We start from the raw sequence: 18,834 nt of genomic DNA on the forward strand, positions 1-18,834 counted from the left end.
ACCAAATTATTATTATTTTTTTAAACAATTGATGGGATTGTGCCAACTTCCACTATTTGGGTAAACAGAAAAAAGCTATTTCCATCACATTCTGTGATTTTACCCCCAGACTGCAAGTATCCTCTACCCAAGAGTTCAGCACATCAGAAAGAAAATGTTCTTGCAATTTCTGCACACATAGCCTGTCCCAGTCTGGTTCAGCTCAGTGCAAACACCAGAAGGTAAAATTCCAGTCAGGTCTAAGAACATAAATCTAATTTGTGGTACAAGAAGAGATTTCTAGAAAGGGGGCTTCAATATTCATCACACAGGGCTCCCGTCTGTGCCTGTAAAACTGCTACAGGCATGCAGAGGGTCCCTTATTAAAACTGGTACACATCCATTGATCACTAAAGGAAAATTTAAAACAAAAACAACCAAAAAAAAAGTCATTGCATACATCTGCTTACACTTTAAAATTTTTCTTTATGGTATGGAATGGTTCTTGGTTGCCACTGCAGACCAGTGATTCTCTCCACGCAGCACAGACAAGCACAACCCAGCCACCTGGGACTTCTGGGCCCTTTTGAGGGATGTGGAGATGTTCTTCAGGTGTGGCACAACCTTAGCAAAGGAGCTGTTGAGAGATCTGCTCAGACAGCAGTAGTGAAACAGTTGAATGATGCCCTAATCCAGAAGTAAATAAAAATAGAATAGTATGAAACTAGAGGAAATCACTTCCTTTCACAGCCCTTACCTGCTCTGTGTTTAAAGTGCAGTTCTTCATTAATACCAGCAGAAGGAAGTATTTGGTTACAAACAAAATGCTGAAACCTGATAAATCAATCATAGTGTACTTTATTGAGTGTTCATTAACACAGGACAGTCAAAGAATGACATTTATTATGAATTTTTTTCCAAGTGATTTAGAAAAGTACTCATGTTTTCCAACTAAGGTTTTCTTTGCCACATCAGCAGAAGTGCAGGAATTATTTCTGTTTGAGAACACAAGTTCTCTCAAGGAAGTTCACTCCTGGTCAAACCAGCAGGCTTAAAAACCAGATCATCATCAGCCTTTCTGAAGGTGCTTCATGCTTTCCAGACTAGTCAGACCTTCCCTTTTCTTTCATTTACATTTCCAAAAAAAGGAACGTACACAGATAGGTGTTCCAGGCAGGTACAAACAACTGGGTGCTGCAGTGGAAAAAAATAAAAAATAAAAATGCTGCCTTGTGTGAATGTTACTGGAGAAACCTCATGAATTTTTTTATTATTATTATTATTTTTTTTTTTTTATGGGAACTCAGATCATCCTGTGTAGCAAGCTTTGCCTTTAAATCACAAAGATATTTGTGACAGGATCTATTTCCATGAGTGGATTTTGATTGCAAATTCTTTTTACTTTGTAGTAGCAGTAAGGCCTGCCTCTTGGCACATATCTCTGTCCCTTCTCCCTTGTAGGATTTTGATGCTTGGTAGACTGAAATAATAAGCAGACTCCTCTGGATATTTGTATTTAAAGCAAAAGCAGGATTAAAATATCTTTTTGCATACACCTTTAGAATTTTCAGAATTAGTCCCAGAGCTGGTTTGCTTTGATTTTATTTTTCACCATGCTTTTCATTACTACCTCTTTCTTTCTCTCCAAATGACTCTAGAATGCTGGAAACATTTCTTTTTTCCTCCATTTAAAAAACAAACAAACAAAAAAACATTTCATGCATACAGATAAAGCAAAAGAAAAATCACATTAAAGACAGCTAACTGAGCAGAAGTGAATTGTGAATCACAAATTGCTTCTCCCTTACTACCACTTGAAGAAAGGTCAAGGACAGTTGTTCAACTTACCTAACTGCTTGCACAACCAGGCAAGAACTCACACACGTCAGTCCTTCAGACCATGACATATGTGGTTGCTGTAATTTCAGAAACTCTGGGAGGAACTTCTAATCGTTATCCAACCTGTGCAAACCAACCAATTAAGAATGTCTTTGTACCACATAAACACATGGAAATTGCATTTTATAGTGAAATAGTATTTATGTGAACAAGTCCAAGTTTCCAAGAACTATTTGAAGTAGAACAACTGAATTTATATTAGTTTTGTCATGAATGTATTAGCCAGTTTACTACTTTACCTGTGAAAATGGCATTTAAACACAAATTATCTCAAGCATTTACAAAAAAACTTGGATATTCAAAGCAGAACTGTACCCAGCAAGTTCTACAACACAGCAAATATGACAATTTTTCAATCAAACAAAATGTTTCACTACTGCTTATAAACTAGCTGATTAAATTATAAGTGTATGCCAGAGACTTCCCAGACCATACAAAGATCTACTGGTCTACAGCCATTGCTATTTGAAAATTGTGCCCCAGCCTGCATTGTTGTTTGAAGATTGACCCTCCTACACTAAGAACTGAGTTGATACCGAAGCCTCTCCATCAGGAAACAGGCATGAAAGGATTGTTGGCGTTTTCCGTAACCAGAACATATAGTTTAGTGGGAAATGTTAACTGGAATCTAATGGAAAGTACTGATGATTTTTTTTGTGTGTGTGTGTTTTGTTTTGTTTTTCCATCTTGTGTTTTGTTTTTCTTTTCCATCTTTGGTTTTTTTTTTTTTTTTTCCATCTTTTGTTTTTTTGTCCATCTTGGAAAACAAATTTCAGTTTTGGAAGAAGTGAGAGACATTCACTCTGGGAAACAAAGAAAGAGAATGAGGATGGGAATTAAGGGATGAGGGAACCCAAAGCCAAACAGAGTCTATGGTGTAATTTACACCTGTAGACATTCATGCCCGTTGTAGATTACTCATGATAAATAATTCAATAGACACAAAGCTTTGTGCTAAACTCATTCAATGTTGTCAATAGTCCAAAATAGTTGAAAAGCTTTAATTATCTTCTCAGTTCATGGCTATAGTCATGGCTATAGTAGTCTGTCTTCCTTAAACTAAACTGTCCAGTCATCTAGCAATAACAGCACATAAATTCGCTGCATTTTGCCACTATGTTCGTCTACTTTCATGCATCCCCTCAAAGGTGTTCTCCTGAACTGATTTTTTCTATTCTCTCATTCAGCTGCAATGAGAGATGTTCTAGGGGACCACTGAGACTGAACAGAGTTGTTTTCTTGCATTTAAAGCAGTGAGAAATAATCTTGCCCCCCCCTAATTTGTAAGATTCAGCTAGGAAAGGAAAGATGAGGCCAACAGTTTTTCCTAGCAAACAAACTAGTTAGTATACAGCAATTCACAAAACACTAACAGGAAATATTTTCTCATCCATAAAAAAGCTGTACTACTGAAATGTAAACCTCATCAAAACTACTGATCGAAAGTCTTCCTTTCTATTGCGTATCCACCCTGAACTTAAATATCTAAGAGATGAATGTGTGATTGTGACCTTATTAAGGGTGTAAACTAGTCCCCATCCCTGATCATTTAATGCTCAGATTAATGCACACTGACCTTTTCAAACAGCAAGTTTCTTATTTACTTTACCTAGAGGGAAAGTACCTTATTCTAATTTTTAAATCCCTGGGCTGTAAGGTACAAGCAGGTGTGTCACTCACCAAACCCTCAAAGTATTGGCATTATGCAAGGTGCTTTAGTTTAAGAACATTGCACCTTGACCATCAGACTCATCTTCTTCCCTTCACTGTGAGAGTTATTTCCACAATACCAAGAGCCCAGTGTATACTGGAGGGAATTTTGGACTCATCTGGAAATTTATAGACTTTTAAGAAAAAAGATGGATTGGACAACAAATTTATCTTGGTATAAGTTTATATATATTATCCTATCATTATGCTGCTTTTCAGGTAAGTTTAATTTATTTGTTACTTTGAGAGAAAAACATTCTCAATTAGTATTGTAAAGGTTTACATACTTTTAAAGTGAAATGATTACCACTAAAAACTATAAGCAAAGATAACATTGTACTTATGCCTGCATAAATACATAAACAATACCATTGATTTAATTTATTCAGAAATATCTTGTACTGCAAGTGAAAAAACCTTTGCTGTACAATTTTGGGAGTGGCATGCTTATTGTGGTCGTTGCCTTGTCATTTTTTTAGCACTCACATTTAGTCAATTTTTCATCAGTTAGAAGAAAATAATGGATAGGAAAACATGGTTTTCCATCCTTATGAAGAATATAAACAGGGAGGTACTGACAAAAGCTGAACTGATCTGATTTCATTTAGCAAAATTTAGAACAAATTGTTATGCTTAGTTCTAGCAATCAAAATTAATTTCTTTTTCTGTTTTACTAAAGAATTAGTGAAATGTTAATGTTTATAGTTTATCAAAACTGCTTATGTACAAACCTCATTTAATTAATAAAAAGAGGGGAAATAATAGTCCAGAGCACGTTTCTAGAAAATAACCAAGTGAGAAATATTTTGAAAAATTTACAATACTTTCAATTTTTTATTTTATATTTTTGTTACCTGTGATAAAGTGCTATTTGAAAAATGAGATTTTCAATGGCAACAAAATGACATAGCTCTGAGGCTCTAGAATTCCCAAGTCACTGAAACAATATTTCCTATAAAATAAGAATTAGCTTTGTCAATAGCTGAGAATTTTAAATTTAGAAGGTATTTAACCATAAAAAAAAAATCAAGATTTTTATTTGAATTCAAGTTTGAGTTATTTCTACACAGAAAGTAGTTTTGTGGTAGTGGCTATTCAAAAGAGTACAAATCTCAATTTCTGTAATGAGTTCTGAAACATTTACAATTTTAAGCCCCAATGACTTACAGAGCCATCCAAACAAAAATGCTCAGGAGAAGTGAATTCAGGTTAATGTAGAATAAATTTCAAGTGAATTTTTAAAAGTATATAAAATCCCTTTGCTCACACAACCAGTGGCTTAATTAATATTAGTTTAGATAAAGGCAATTAAGGCTGTTTTAATTTTGAATTAGAGGGGAAACAAAGGAGCTAAATATTGCTTTAAATAATGCAGGCTCCAAAAAAAAAAATCATATGTACAAAAATGATAGTAGTTTAGACCTTTCCCACTAGCTTTTTGGTTTTTTGCATCTTTGCTGTTGTATAAAAATCTGCAGATGGATTTCAGCCCAAAGCCAGATTTTAAATAGGTAGCATTTTGCCAATTGATGTGAAAATATTCTCCTTTTCCCACTGGATGACAAGCCCAGCTTTGACTTAGAACATGAGAACTACTGTTGTAGTGCCCTATAAGTTTCTGACTAAGACCAGAAAATCCATGACATATTGCGGCATTCATGTGATGAGATTTTGATATTTTGGTGAATTCTTTGTGAACACTGCTCCAGTGGAAGGATGGGTAATCATGTCCTTAGTTCTACAGCGTGCAATTCAATCAATATTTCAGTGTATGCAACAGTACAACTTGAATATTAACACATCCAATTACTCTTAGACCAACATACTGTGCTTCCAGTTTGCAGGTTAGGGGACTAGTCTGGGATAAAGCAAGATAAGCGTCTCTGAATCACTGAACATTTCTGCCAGGAAAGCAAAGCCTTTCTGCTTAGCCAGAAAGCAATTATATAATGTTTGTTGGCAGTCCCATTGTACAATTTGTAAATGTTATTCTACATTACAGGAATATTGCAAAGATAAAGACATCAAGGTACAGATAACACTGTCTAACCGCTATATCAAGTGAAGCTATAAGAAAAAATTAGTTCATTGTGTTTGGTCACCTTCTTTGGTATTCTAAAAAGAACACAGTAAATCTATTAAACTTCCCAGAAATGGATTAAACCCCCAAATAGCACAGAACAGACAGAACTTTCCCATTTTTTCTGCTGTTGTTTGTTTCTATTTAAATATATATAAACAACAGAGTACAGGGATCCTAGTGTCCCACATTTTAGAAACAAAAGTATTCCGGAAGTTTATACAGATATACACTATTTCTTCTAATAATGGAATGTAGTTTCATTGACTCTTCTCTCTGAACTTTTGAGGCTTTATTTTGTTGTAAGTATTAGCATTACCATACTTGCTATTTTAATTAATCTGCAGCCTCCCAAGCCCTCTCATGCACAAAAACACTAGAGCCTCACTTGAATTATGTTGGAAGTTAAAAAGATAACAAAGATACATGAATGGGGAAAGGGCAGAACATGATTTTTGCAAATGCAGGATAGAGCTGTGTTCTACTTAGCACTGGATCATAGTTAAAAGTCACACTAAGAAGGAGTGCTGAATAGTTTGCTTTGCACAACACATTAGTGTGACAATAAAGTGTCTAGACTGGAGGTGGCTTAGAGCCAAGTGGCTCCAGGTGGTTGCACAGCAAGTTCAGGTCTTCTGGCAGTGCAAGCAGAAGAAACATCTGCCTGCAAAGACCACACAAATTCTGCTCTTCAGTTCTCCGTCTAGCATACCCTGACAACAAAGACATGGTTTGCAAGTATTATGGGACATCACAGCGATTCCGTATGTTTTGAATACCTCAGAATGAACACCTCTTCCTTTCCATATCCTTCCTCTCTGTAGCTGCACTGAGGAAGAATATCGGTCCTATTAGTTTCCTGGTGGGTGTCAGGCACAAGTGTTACCTGACCAGGCTGGTATACCTCAAAGAAGACATTCTGCTGAAATGACAAAACCAGCATGACAGAGAAGAGACTGAAGGCATGGGGTGTGATTCCCGAAAAGGATTATTAATAAAAAGAGCCCATCCTGCGAAAATTATAATCTAGATAATTTTGAGCATTCATTGCTGACATAAAAAACACTTCAAACTGCTGAATATTTTAACAGCTGGCTTTTTTTGCTAACCAAATTATTAAGCCAGTGATTAACTAACACTGCTTGAAAACTGAGAACAATAGATATCAGATAACGTGATGTACCTTGGTGAAAAGAATTCAAAAACATAGAACAACTAAAGAAGCTGTAAACACAGTTCTCTCATAAAAAAAAAAATAAATAAAATTTAACACTCTATTAAATGGCTCTTTAAAAAAAAGGGGGGGGGAAGAGAAAAAGAGAAGGATACAAATAGGAAAATAAATTCCATTTGAAAGAGAACAAAGAGCATATTTGGGAAATGTCACACAACAAATACACATGCAGGTGAACTGCAGGGAACACATGCAAAAAGAAATTAGCATAGTATAATTGCAAACTACTAAAAAAATGGTCGGTTTATACTGTTACAGGGGCAAATGTCAAAGGCAGAACAGAAAGTACTACAACGAGAACAGAGACATCTCTCTCTAAGACGACAGAAAAGACCAGCTCAGCTTTGGAAACAACCACAGAAGTCACTTCCAGCACAGCTGGCACATCTACTACTGCTCGGGTCACAAGCACTCTGCCAGAGACCTTAACGACTCCAACCACCATCCTCACAGAAACAGCCACCACTACTACTGAGGCAACGTCTCTTCCTGCAGTCACCTCAGCTGTTCCTCTGAGCACTGCCCTGGAGACCACTTCTTCCTCACCTGGGACAACAGCTGCACCAACCACCAGTCTATCAACAGCCTCCACAGCTACAATCTCAAGTACCTCACCCGTTGGGACAAAAGCTGTTGTCTCCACCACAGCTGTTGAAACATCTAGCAGCGAGAGCCAGGCCACGTCGCTTCCTACCAATACAGCTTCTCCCGCTTCTACTCCACCACAAACTTCAGCTGCTCAGGCAAAAACTACAGGCCTCCCTACCAGGGCAGAAACGTCCAGCCCAGCTCTGGAAACAACCACAGAAGTCACATCCAGCACAGCTGGCACATCTACTACTGCTCGGGTCACAAGCACTCCGCCGGTGACCTTAACGACTCCAACCACCATCCTCACAGAAACAGCCACCACTACTACTGGCACAACATCTATTTCTGTAGCCAGCTCAGCTGTTCCTCTGAGCACTGCCCTGGAGACCACTTCTTCCCCACCTGGGACAACAGCTGCACCAACCACCAGTCTATCAACAGCCTCCACAGCTACAATCTCAAGTACCTCACCCGTTGGGACAAAAGCTGTTGTCTCCACCACAGGTGTAGAAACATCTAGCAGTGAGAGGCAGGCCACAGCGGTTCCTACCACTACAGTTTCTCCCACTTCTACTCCACCACAAATTTCAGCTACTCAGGCAAAACCTACAGGCCTCTCTCCCATGGAAGAAACGTCCAGCCCAACTCTAGAAACAACCACAGAAGTCACATCCAGCACAGCTGGCACATCTACTACTGCTCGGGTCACAAGCACTCCGCCAGTGACCTTAACGACTCCAACCACCACCCTCACAGAAACAGCCACCACTACTACTGGCACAACATCTATTTCTGTAGCCAGCTCAGCTGTTCCTTTGAGCACTGCTCTGGAGACCACTTCTTCCTCACCTGGGACAACAGCTGCACCAACCACCAGTCTATCAACAGCCTCCACAGCTACAATCTCAAGTACCTCACCAGTCAAGACAGGACATGCTGCCTCCACCACAGGTGTTGAAACATCTAGCAGCGAGAGCCAGGCCGCAGCGGTTCCTACCACTACAGCTTCTCCCGCTTCTACTCCACCACAAATTTCAGCTACTCAGGGAAAAACTACAGGCCTCTCTACCAGGGCAGAAACGTCCAGCCCAGCTCTGGAAACAACCACAGAAGTCGCTTCCAGCACAGCTGGCACATCTACTACTGCTCGGGTCACAAGCACTCCGCCAGTGACCTTAACGACTCCAACCACCATCCTCACAGAAACAGCCACCACTACTACTGGCACAACATCTATTTCTGTAGCCAGCTCAGCTGTTCCTCTGAGCACTGCCCTGGAGACCACTTCTTCCCCACCTAGGACAACAGCTGCACCAACCACCAGTCTATCAACAGCCTCCACAGCTACAATCTCAAGTACCTCACCAGTCAAGACAGCACCTGCTGTCTCCACCACAGCTGTTGAAACATCTAGCAGCGAGAGCCAGGCCGCGTCGGTTCCTACCACTACAGCTTCTCCCGCTTCTACTCCACCACAAACTTCAGCTACTCAGGCAAAAACTAGAGGCTTCTCTCCCAGGGCAGAAACATCCAGCCCAGCTCTGGAAACAACCACAGAAGTCACTTCCAGCACAGCTGGCACATCTACTACTGCTCGGGTCACAAGCACTCCGCCAGTGACCTTAACGACTCCAACCACCACCCTCACAGAAACAGCCACAACTACTACTGGCACAACATCTATTTCTGTAGCCAGCTCAGCTGTTCCTCTGAGCACTGCTCTGGAGACCACTTCTTCCTCACCTGGGACAACAGCTGCACCAACCACCAGTCTATCAACAGCCTCCACAGCTACAATCTCAAGTACCTCACCCGTTGGGACAAAAGCTGTTGTCTCCACCACAGCTGTTGAAACATCTAGCAGCGAGAGCCAGGCCACGTCGCTTCCTACCAGTACAGTTTCTCCCACTTCTACTCCACCACAAACTTCAGCTACTCAGGCAAAAACTACAGGCCTCCCTACCAGGGCAGAAACGTCCAGCCCAGCTCTGGAAACAACCACAGAAGTCACTTCTAGCACAGCTGGCACATCTACTACTGCTCGGGTCACAAGCACTCCGCCAGTGACCTTAACGACTCCAACCACCATCCTCACAGAAACAGCCACCACTACTACTGGCACAACATCTATTTCTGTAGCCAGCTCAGCTGTTCCTCTGAGCACTGCTCTGGAGACCACTTCTTCCTCACCTGGGACAACAGCTGCACCAACCACCAGTCTATCAACAGCCTCCACAGCTACAATCTCAAGTACCTCACCCGTTGGGACAAAAGCTGTTGTCTCCACCACAGCTGTTGAAACATCTAGCAGCGAGAGCCAGGCCGCAGCGGTTCCTACCACTACAGCTTCTCCCGCTTCTACTCCACCACAAACTTCAGCTACTCAGGCAAAAACTACAGGCCTCCCTACCAGGGCAGAAACGTCCAGCCCAGCTCTGGAAACAACCACAGAAGTCGCTTCCAGCACAGCTGGCACATCTACTACTGCTCGGGTCACAAGCACTCCGCCAGTGACCTTAACGACTCCAACCACCATCCTCACAGAAACAGCCACCACTACTACTGGCACAACATCTATTTCTGTAGCCAGCTCAGCTGTTCCGCTGAGCACTGCCCTGGAGACCACTTCTTCCTCACCTGGGACAACAGCTGCACCAACCACCAGTCTATCAACAGCCTCCACAGCTACAATCTCAAGTACCTCACCCTTTGGGACAAAAGCTGTTGTCTCCACCACAGCCGTTGAAACATCTAGCAGTGAGAGGCAGGCCACAGCGGTTCCTACCACTACAGCTTCTCCCGCTTCTACTCCACCACAAACTTCAGCTACTCAGGCAAAAACTACAGGCCTCTCTCCCATGGAAGAAACGTCCAGCCCAACTCCTGAAACAACCACAGAAGACACATCCAGCACAGCTGGCACATCTACTACTGCTCGGGTCACAAGCACTCCGCCAGTGACCTTAACGACTCCAACCACCATCCTCACAGAAACAGCCACCACTACTACTGGCACAACATCTATTTCTGTAGCCAGCTCAGCTGTTCCTTTGAGCACTGCTCTGGAGACCACTTCTTCCTCACCTGGGACAACAGCTGCACCAACCACCAGTCTATCAACAGCCTCCACAGCTACAATCTCAAGTACCTCACCCGTTGGGACAAAAGCTGTTGTCTCCACCACAGCTGTTGAAACATCTAGCAGCGAGAGCCAGGCCGCAGCGGTTCCTACCACTACAGCTTCTCCCACTTCTACTCCACCACAAATTTCAGCTACTCAGGCAAAAACTACAGGCCTCTCTACCAGGGCAGAAACGTCCAGCCCATCTCTGGAAACAACCACAGAAGTCGCTTCCAGCACAGCTGGCACATCTACTACTGCTCGGGTCACAAGCACTCCGCCAGTGACCTTAACGACTCCAACCACCATCCTCACAGAAACAGCCACCACTACTACTGGCACAACATCTATTTCTGTAGCCAGCTCAGCTGTTCCTCTGAGCACTGCTCTGGAGACCACTTCTTCCCCACCTGGGACAACAGCTGCACCAACCACCAGTCTATCAACAGCCTCCACAGCTACAATCTCAAGTACCTCACCCGTTGGGACAAAAGCTGTTGTCTCCACCACAGCTGTTGAAACATCTAGCAGTGTGAGGCAGGCCGCAACGGTTCCTACCACTACAGCTTCTCCCGCTTCTACTCCACCACAAATTTCAGCTACTCAGGCAAAAACTACAGGCCTCTCTACCAGGGCAGAAACGTCCAGCCCAGCTCTGGAAACAACCACAGAAGGCGCTTCCAGCACAGCTGGCACATCTACTACTGCTCGGGTCACAAGCACTCCGCCAGTGACCTTAACGACTCCAACCACCATCCTCACAGAAACAGCCACCACTACTACTGGCACAACATCTATTTCTGTAGCCAGCTCAGCTGTTCCTCTGAGCACTGCTCTGGAGACCACTTCTTCCTCACCTGGGACAACAGCTGCACCAACCACCAGTCTATCAACAGCCTCCACAGCTACAATCTCAAGTACCTCACCCGCCAAGACAGGACCTGCTGTCTCCACCACAGCTGTTGAAACTTCTAGCAGCGAGAGGCAGGCCACGTCGCTTCCTACCACTACAGCTTCTCCCACTTCTACTCCACCACAAATTTCAGCTACTCAGGCAAAAACTACAGGCCTCCCTACCAGGGCAGAAACGTCCAGCCCAGCTCTGGAAACAACCACAGAAGTCGCTTCCAGCACAGCTGGCACATCTACTACTGCTCGGGTCACAAGCACTCCGCCAGTGACCTTAACGACTCCAACCACCATCCTCACAGAAACAGCCACCACTACTACTGGCACAACATCTATTTCTGTAGCCAGCTCAGCTGTTCCTCTGAGCACTGCTCTGGAGACCACTTCTTCCCCACCTAGGACAACAGCTGCACCAACCACCAGTCTATCAACAGCCTCCACAGCTACAATCTCAAGTACCTCACCAGTCAAGACAGCACCTGCTGTCTCCACCACAGGTGTTGAAACATCTAGCAGTGAGAGCCAGGCCGCGTCGGTTCCTACCACTACAGCTTCTCCCGCTTCTACTCCACCACAAACTTCAGCTACTCAGGCAAAAACTAGAGGCTTCTCTCCCAGGGCAGAAACATCCAGCCCAGCTCTGGAAACAACCACAGAAGTCACTTCCAGCACAGCTGGCACATCTACTACTGCTCGGGTCACAAGCACTCCGCCAGTGACCTTAACGACTCCAACCACCATCCTCACAGAAACAGCCACCACTACTACTGGCACAACATCTATTTCTGTAGCCAGCTCAGCTGTTCCTCTGAGCACTGCTCTGGAGACCACTTCTTCCCCACCTGGGACAACAGCTGCACCAACCACCAGTCTATCAACAGCCTCCACAGCTACAATCTCAAGTACCTCACCCGTTGGGACAAAAGCTGTTGTCTCCACCACAGCTGTTGAAACATCTAGCAGTGAGAGCCAGGCCATGTCGCTTCCTACCAGTACAGCTTCTCCCACTTCTACTCCACCACAAACTTCAGCTACTCAGGCAAAAACTACAGGCCTCCCTACCAGGGCAGAAACGTCCAGCCCATCTCTGGAAACAACCACAGAAGTCACTTCTAGCACAGCTGGCACATCTACTACTGCTCGGGTCACAAGCACTCCGCCAGTGACCTTAACGACTCCAACCACCATCCTCACAGAAACAGCCACCACTACTACTGGCACAACATCTATTTCTGTAGCCAGCTCAGCTGTTCCTCTGAGCACTGCTCTGGAGACCACTTCTTCCTCACCTGGGACAACAGCTGCACCAACCACCAGTCTATCAACAGCCTCCACAGCTACAGTCTCAAGTACCTCACCCGTTGGGACAAAAGCTGTTGTCTCCACCACAGGTGTTGAAACATCTAGCAGCGAGAGCCTGGCCACGTTGCTTCCTACCACTACAGCTTCTCCCACTTCTACTCCACCACAAACTTCAGCTACAAAGGCAAAAACTACAGGCCTCCCTACCAGGGCAGAAACGTCCAGCCCAGCTCTGGAAACAACCACAGAAGTCACTTCTAGCACAGCTGGCACATCTACTACTGCTCGGGTCACAAGCACTCCGCCAGTGACCTTAACGACTCCAACCACCATCCTCACAGAAACAGCCACCACTACTACTGGCACAACATCTATTTCTGTAGCCAGCTCAGCTGTTCCTCTGAGCACTGCTCTGGAGACCACTTCTTCCTCACCTGGGACAACAGCTGCACCAACCACCAGTCTATCAACAGCCTCCACAGCTACAATCTCAAGTACCTCATCCGTCAAGACAGGACCTGCTGCCTCCACCACAGGTGTAGAAACATCTAGCAGCGAGAGGCAGGCCACAGCGGTTCCTACCACTACAGTTTCTCCCGCTTCTACTCCACCACAAACTTCAGCTACTCAGGCAAAACCTACAGGCCTCTCTCCCATGGAAGAAACGTCCAGCCCAACTCTGGAAACAACCACAGAAGTCACATCCAGCACAGCTGGCACATCTACTACTGCTCGGGTCACAAGCACTCCGCCAGTGACCTTAACGACTCCAACCACCATCCTCACAGAAACAGCCACCACTACTACTGGCACAACATCTATTTCTGTAGCCAGCTCAGCTGTTCCTTTGAGCACTGCTCTGGAGACCACTTCTTCCTCACCTGGGACAACAGCTGCACCAACCACCAGTCTATCAACAGCCTCCACAGCTACAATCTCAAGTACCTCACCCGCCAAGACAGGACCTGCTGCCTCCACCACAGGTGTTGAAACATCTAGCAGCGAGAGCCAGGCCGCAGCGGTTACTACCACTACAGCTTCTCCCGCTTCTACTCCACCACAAATTTCAGCTACTCAGGCAAAAACTACAGGCCTCTCTACCAGGGCAGAAACGTCCAGCCCAGCTCTGGAAACAACCACAGAAGTCGCTTCCAGCACAGCTGGCACATCTACTACTGCTCGGGTCACAAGCACTCCGCCAGTGACCTTAACGACTCCAACCACCATCCTCACAGAAACAGCCACCACTACTACTGGCACAACATCTATTTCTGTAGCCAGCTCAGCTGTTCCTCTGAGCACTGCCCTGGAGACCACTTCTTCCCCACCTAGGACAACAGCTGCACCAACCACCAGTCTATCAACAGCCTCCACAGCTACAATCTCAAGTACCTCACCAGTCAAGACAGCACCTGCTGTCTCCACCACAGCTGTTGAAACATCTAGCAGCGAGAGCCAGGACGCGTCGGTTCCTACCACTACAGCTTCTCCCGCTTCTACTCCACCACAAAATTCAGCTACTCAGGCAAAAACTAGAGGCTTCTCTCCCAGGGCAGAAACATCCAGCCCAGCTCTGGAAACAACCACAGAAGTCACTTCCAGCACAGCTGGCACATCTACTACTGCTCGGGTCACAAGCACTCCGCCAGTGACCTTAACGACTCCAACCACCATCCTCACAGAAACAGCCACCACTACTACTGGCACAACATCTATTTCTGTAGCCAGCTCAGCTGTTCCTCTGAGCACTGCTCTGGAGACCACTTCTTCCTCACCTGGGACAACAGCTGCACCAACCACCAGTCTATCAACAGCCTCCACAGCTACAATCTCAAGTACCTCACCCGTTGGGACAAAAGCTGTTGTCTCCACCACAGCTGTTGAAACATCTAGCAGCGAGAGCCAGGCCACGTCGCTTCCTACCAGTACAGCTTCTCCCACTTCTACTCCACCACAAACTTCAGCTACTCAGGCAAAAACTACAGGCCTCCCTACCAGGGCAGAAACGTCCAGCCCAGCTCTGGAAACAACCACAGAAGTCGCTTCCAGCACAGCTGGCACATCTACTGCTCGGGTCACAAGCACTCCGCCAGTGACCTTAACGACTCCAACCACCATCCTCACAGAAACAGCCACCACTACTACTGGCACAACATCTATTTCTGTAGCCAGCTCAGCTGTTCCTCTGAGCACTGCTCTGGAGACCACTTCTTCCCCACCTGGGACAACAGCTGCACCAACCACCAGTCTATCAACAGCCTCCACAGCTACAATCTCAAGTACCTCACCCGTTGGGACAAAAGCTGTTGTCTCCACCACAGCTGTTGAAACATCTAGCAGTGAGAGGCAGGCCGCGTCGGTTCCTACCAGTACAGCTTCTCCCGCTTCTACATCACCACAAATTTCAGCTACTCAGGCAAAAACTACAGGCCTCTCTACCAGGGCAGAAACGTCCAGCCCAGCTCTGGAAACAACCACAGAAGTCACTTCCAGCACAGCTGGCACATCTACTACTGCTCGGGTCACAAGCACTCCGCCAGTGACCTTAACGACTCCAACCACCATCCTCACAGAAACAGCCACCACTACTACTGGCACAACATCTATTTCTGTAGCCAGCTCAGCTGTTCCTCTGAGCACTGCTCTGGAGACCACTTCTTCCTCACCTGGGACAACAGCTGCACCAACCACCAGTCTATCAACAGCCTCCACAGCTACAATCTCAAGTACCTCACCCGTTGGGACAAAAGCTGCTGCCTCCACCACAGCTGTTGAAACATCTAGCAGCGAGAGGCAGGCCACAGCGGTTCCTACCACTACAGTTTCTCCCGCTTCTACTCCACCACAACCTTCAGCTACTCAGGCAAAAACTACAGGCCTCTCTACCATGGAAGAAACGTCCAGCCCAGCTCTGGAAACAACCACAGAAGTCACTTCCAGCACAGCTGGCACATCTACTACTGCTCGGGTCACAAGCACTCCGCCAGTGACCTTAACGACTCCAACCACCATCCTCACAGAAACAGCCACCACTACTACTGGCACAACATCTATTTCTGTAGCCAGCTCAGCTGTTCCTCTGAGCACTGCTCTGGAGACCACTTCTTCCTCACCTGGGACAACAGCTGCACCAACCACCAGTCTATCAACAGCCTCCACAGCTACAATCTCAAGTACCTCACCCGTTGGGACAAAAGCTGTTGTCTCCACCACAGCTGTTGAAACATCTAGCAGTGAGAGCCAGGCCGCATCGGTTCTTACCAGTACAGCTTCTCCCGCTTCTACTCCACCACAAACTTCAGCTACTCAGGCAAAAACTACAGGCCTCCCTACCAGGGCAGAAACGTCTAGCCCAGCTCTGGAAACAACCACAGAAGTCACTTCTAGCACAGCTGTCACATCTACTACTGCTCGGGTCACAAGCACTCCGCCAGTGACCTTAACGACTCCAACCACCATCCTCACAGAAACAGCCACCACTACTACTGGCACAACATCTATTTCTGTAGCCAGCTCAGCTGTTCCTCTGAGCACTGCTCTGGAGACCACTTCTTCCTCACCTGGGACAACAGCTGCACCAACCACCAGTCTATCAACAGCCTCCACGGCTACAATCTCAAGTACCTCACCCGTTGGGACAAAAGCTGTTGTCTCCACCACAGCTGTTGAAACTTCTAGCAGCGAGAGGCAGGCCACGTCGCTTCCTACCAGTACAGCTTCTCCCACTTCTACTCCACCACAAACTTCAGCTACTCAGGCAAAAACTACAGGCCTCCCTACCAGGGCAGAAACGTCCAGCCCAGCTCTGGAAACAACCACAGAAGTCACTTCTAGCACAGCTGGCACATCTACTACTGCTCGGGTCACAAGCACTCCGCCAGTGACCTTAACGACTCCAACCACCATCCTCACAGAAACAGCCACCACTACTACTGGCACAACATCTATTTCTGTAGCCAGCTCAGCTGTTCCTCTGAGCACTGCTCTGGAGACCACTTCTTCCTCACCTGGGACAACAGCTGCACCAACCACCAGTCTATCAACAGCCTCCACAGCTACAATCTCAAGTACCTCACCCGCCAAGACAGGACCTGCTGCCTCCACCACAGGTGTTGAAACATCTAGCAGCGAGAGCCAGGCCGCAGCGGTTCCTACCACTACAGCTTCTCCCGCTTCTACTCCATCACAAATTTCAGCTACTCAGGGAAAAACTACAGGCCTCCCTACCAGGGCAGAAACGTCCAGCCCAGCTCTGGAAACAACCACAGAAATCACTTCCAGCACAGCTGGCACATCTACTACTGCTCGGGTCACAAGCACTCCGCCAGTGACCTTAACGACTCCAACCACCATCCTCACAGAAACAGCCACCACTACTACTGGCACAACATCTATTTCTGTAGCCAGCTCAGCTGTTCCTCTGAGCACTGCTCTGGAGACCACTTCTTCCTCACCTGGGACAACAGCTGCACCAACCACCAGTCTATCAACAGCCTCCACAGCTACAATCTCAAGTACCTCACCCGTTGGGACAAAAGCTGTTGTCTCCACCACAGCTGTTGAAACTTCTAGCAGCGAGAGGCAGGCCACGTCGCTTCCTACCACTACAGCTTCTCCCACTTCTACTCCACCACAAACTTCAGCTAGTCAGGCAAAAACTACAGGCCTCCCTACCAGGGCAGAAACGTCCAGCCCAGCTCTGGAAACAACCACAGAAGTCACTTCCAGCACAGCTGGCACATCTACTACTGCTCGGGTCACAAGCACTCCGCCAGTGACCTTAACGACTCCAACCACCATCCTCACAGAAACAGCCACCACTACTACTGGCACAACATCTATTTCTGTAGCCAGCTCAGCTGTTCCTCTGAGCACTGCTCTGGAGACCACTTCTTCCTCACCTGGGACAACAGGTGCACCAACCACCAGTCTATCAACAGCCTCCACAGCTACAATCTCAAGTACCTCACCCGCCAAGACAGGACCTGCTGCCTCCACCACAGGTGTTGAAACATCTAGCAGCGAGAGCCAGGCCGCAGCGGTTCCTACCACTACAGCTTCTCCCGCTTCTACTCCACCACAAACTTCAGCTACTCAGGCAAAAACTACAGGCCTCCCTACCAGGGCAGAAACGTCCAGCCCAGCTCTGGAAACAACCACAGAAGTCACTTCCAGCACAGCTGGCACATCTACTACTGCTCGGGTCACAAGCACTCCGCCAGTGACCTTAACGACTCCAACCACCATCCTCACAGAAACAGCCACCACTACTACTGGCACAACATCTATTTCTGTAGCCAGCTCAGCTGTTCCTCTGAGCACTGCTCTGGAGACCACTTCTTCCCCACCTGGGACAACAGCTGCACCAACCACCAGTCTATCAACAGCCTCCACAGCTACAATCTCAAGTACCTCACCCGTTGGGACAAAAGCTGCTGCCTCCACCACAGGTGTTGAAACATCTAGCAGTGAGAGCCAGGCCGCATCGGTTCCTACCACTACAGCTTCTCCCGCTTCTACTCCACCACAAAATTCAGCTACTCAGGCAAAAACTACAGGCCTCCCTACCAGGGCAGAAACGTCCAGCCCAGCTCTGGAAACAACCACAGAAGTCACTTCTAGCACAGCTGGCACATCTACTACTGCTCGGGTCACAAGCACTCCGCCAGTGACCTTAACGACTCCAACCACCACCCTCACAGAAACAGCCACAACTACTACTGGCACAACATCTATTTCTGTAGCCAGCTCAGCTGTTCCTCTGAGCACTGCTCTGGAGACCACTTCTTCCTCACCTGGGACAACAGCTGCACCAACCACCAGTCTATCAACAGCCTCCACAGCTACAATCTCAAGTACCTCACCCGTTGGGACAAAAGCTGTTGTCTCCACCACAGCTGTTGAAACATCTAGCAGCGAGAGCCAGGCCACGTCGCTTCCTACCAGTACAGTTTCTCCCACTTCTACTCCACCACAAACTTCAGCTACTCAGGCAAAAACTACAGGCCT

The 18,834-nt window shown here is 46.4% G+C and overlaps 1 long non-coding RNA gene across 1 annotated transcript in view; it reads right to left on the reverse strand.

Moving 5' to 3' along the window:
• Positions 1-840: 840 nt before the first annotated feature.
• The window catches only part of LOC310886634, a 64,075-nt gene continuing 46,081 nt past the window's right edge, over positions 841-18,834 (reverse strand). Inside the window, exons 3-4 of the long non-coding RNA XR_014575396.1 lie at positions 1,828-1,941; positions 841-1,173 (exon numbers count right to left, since the gene is read on the reverse strand). This is a non-coding gene — a long non-coding RNA (uncharacterized lncRNA). The remainder of the gene's footprint in view (positions 1,174-1,827; positions 1,942-18,834) is intronic.

This window comes from Anser anser (genome assembly GCF_964211835.1).
Source record: "Anser anser genome assembly, chromosome: 25".
NCBI lineage: Eukaryota > Metazoa > Chordata > Aves > Anseriformes > Anatidae > Anser > Anser anser.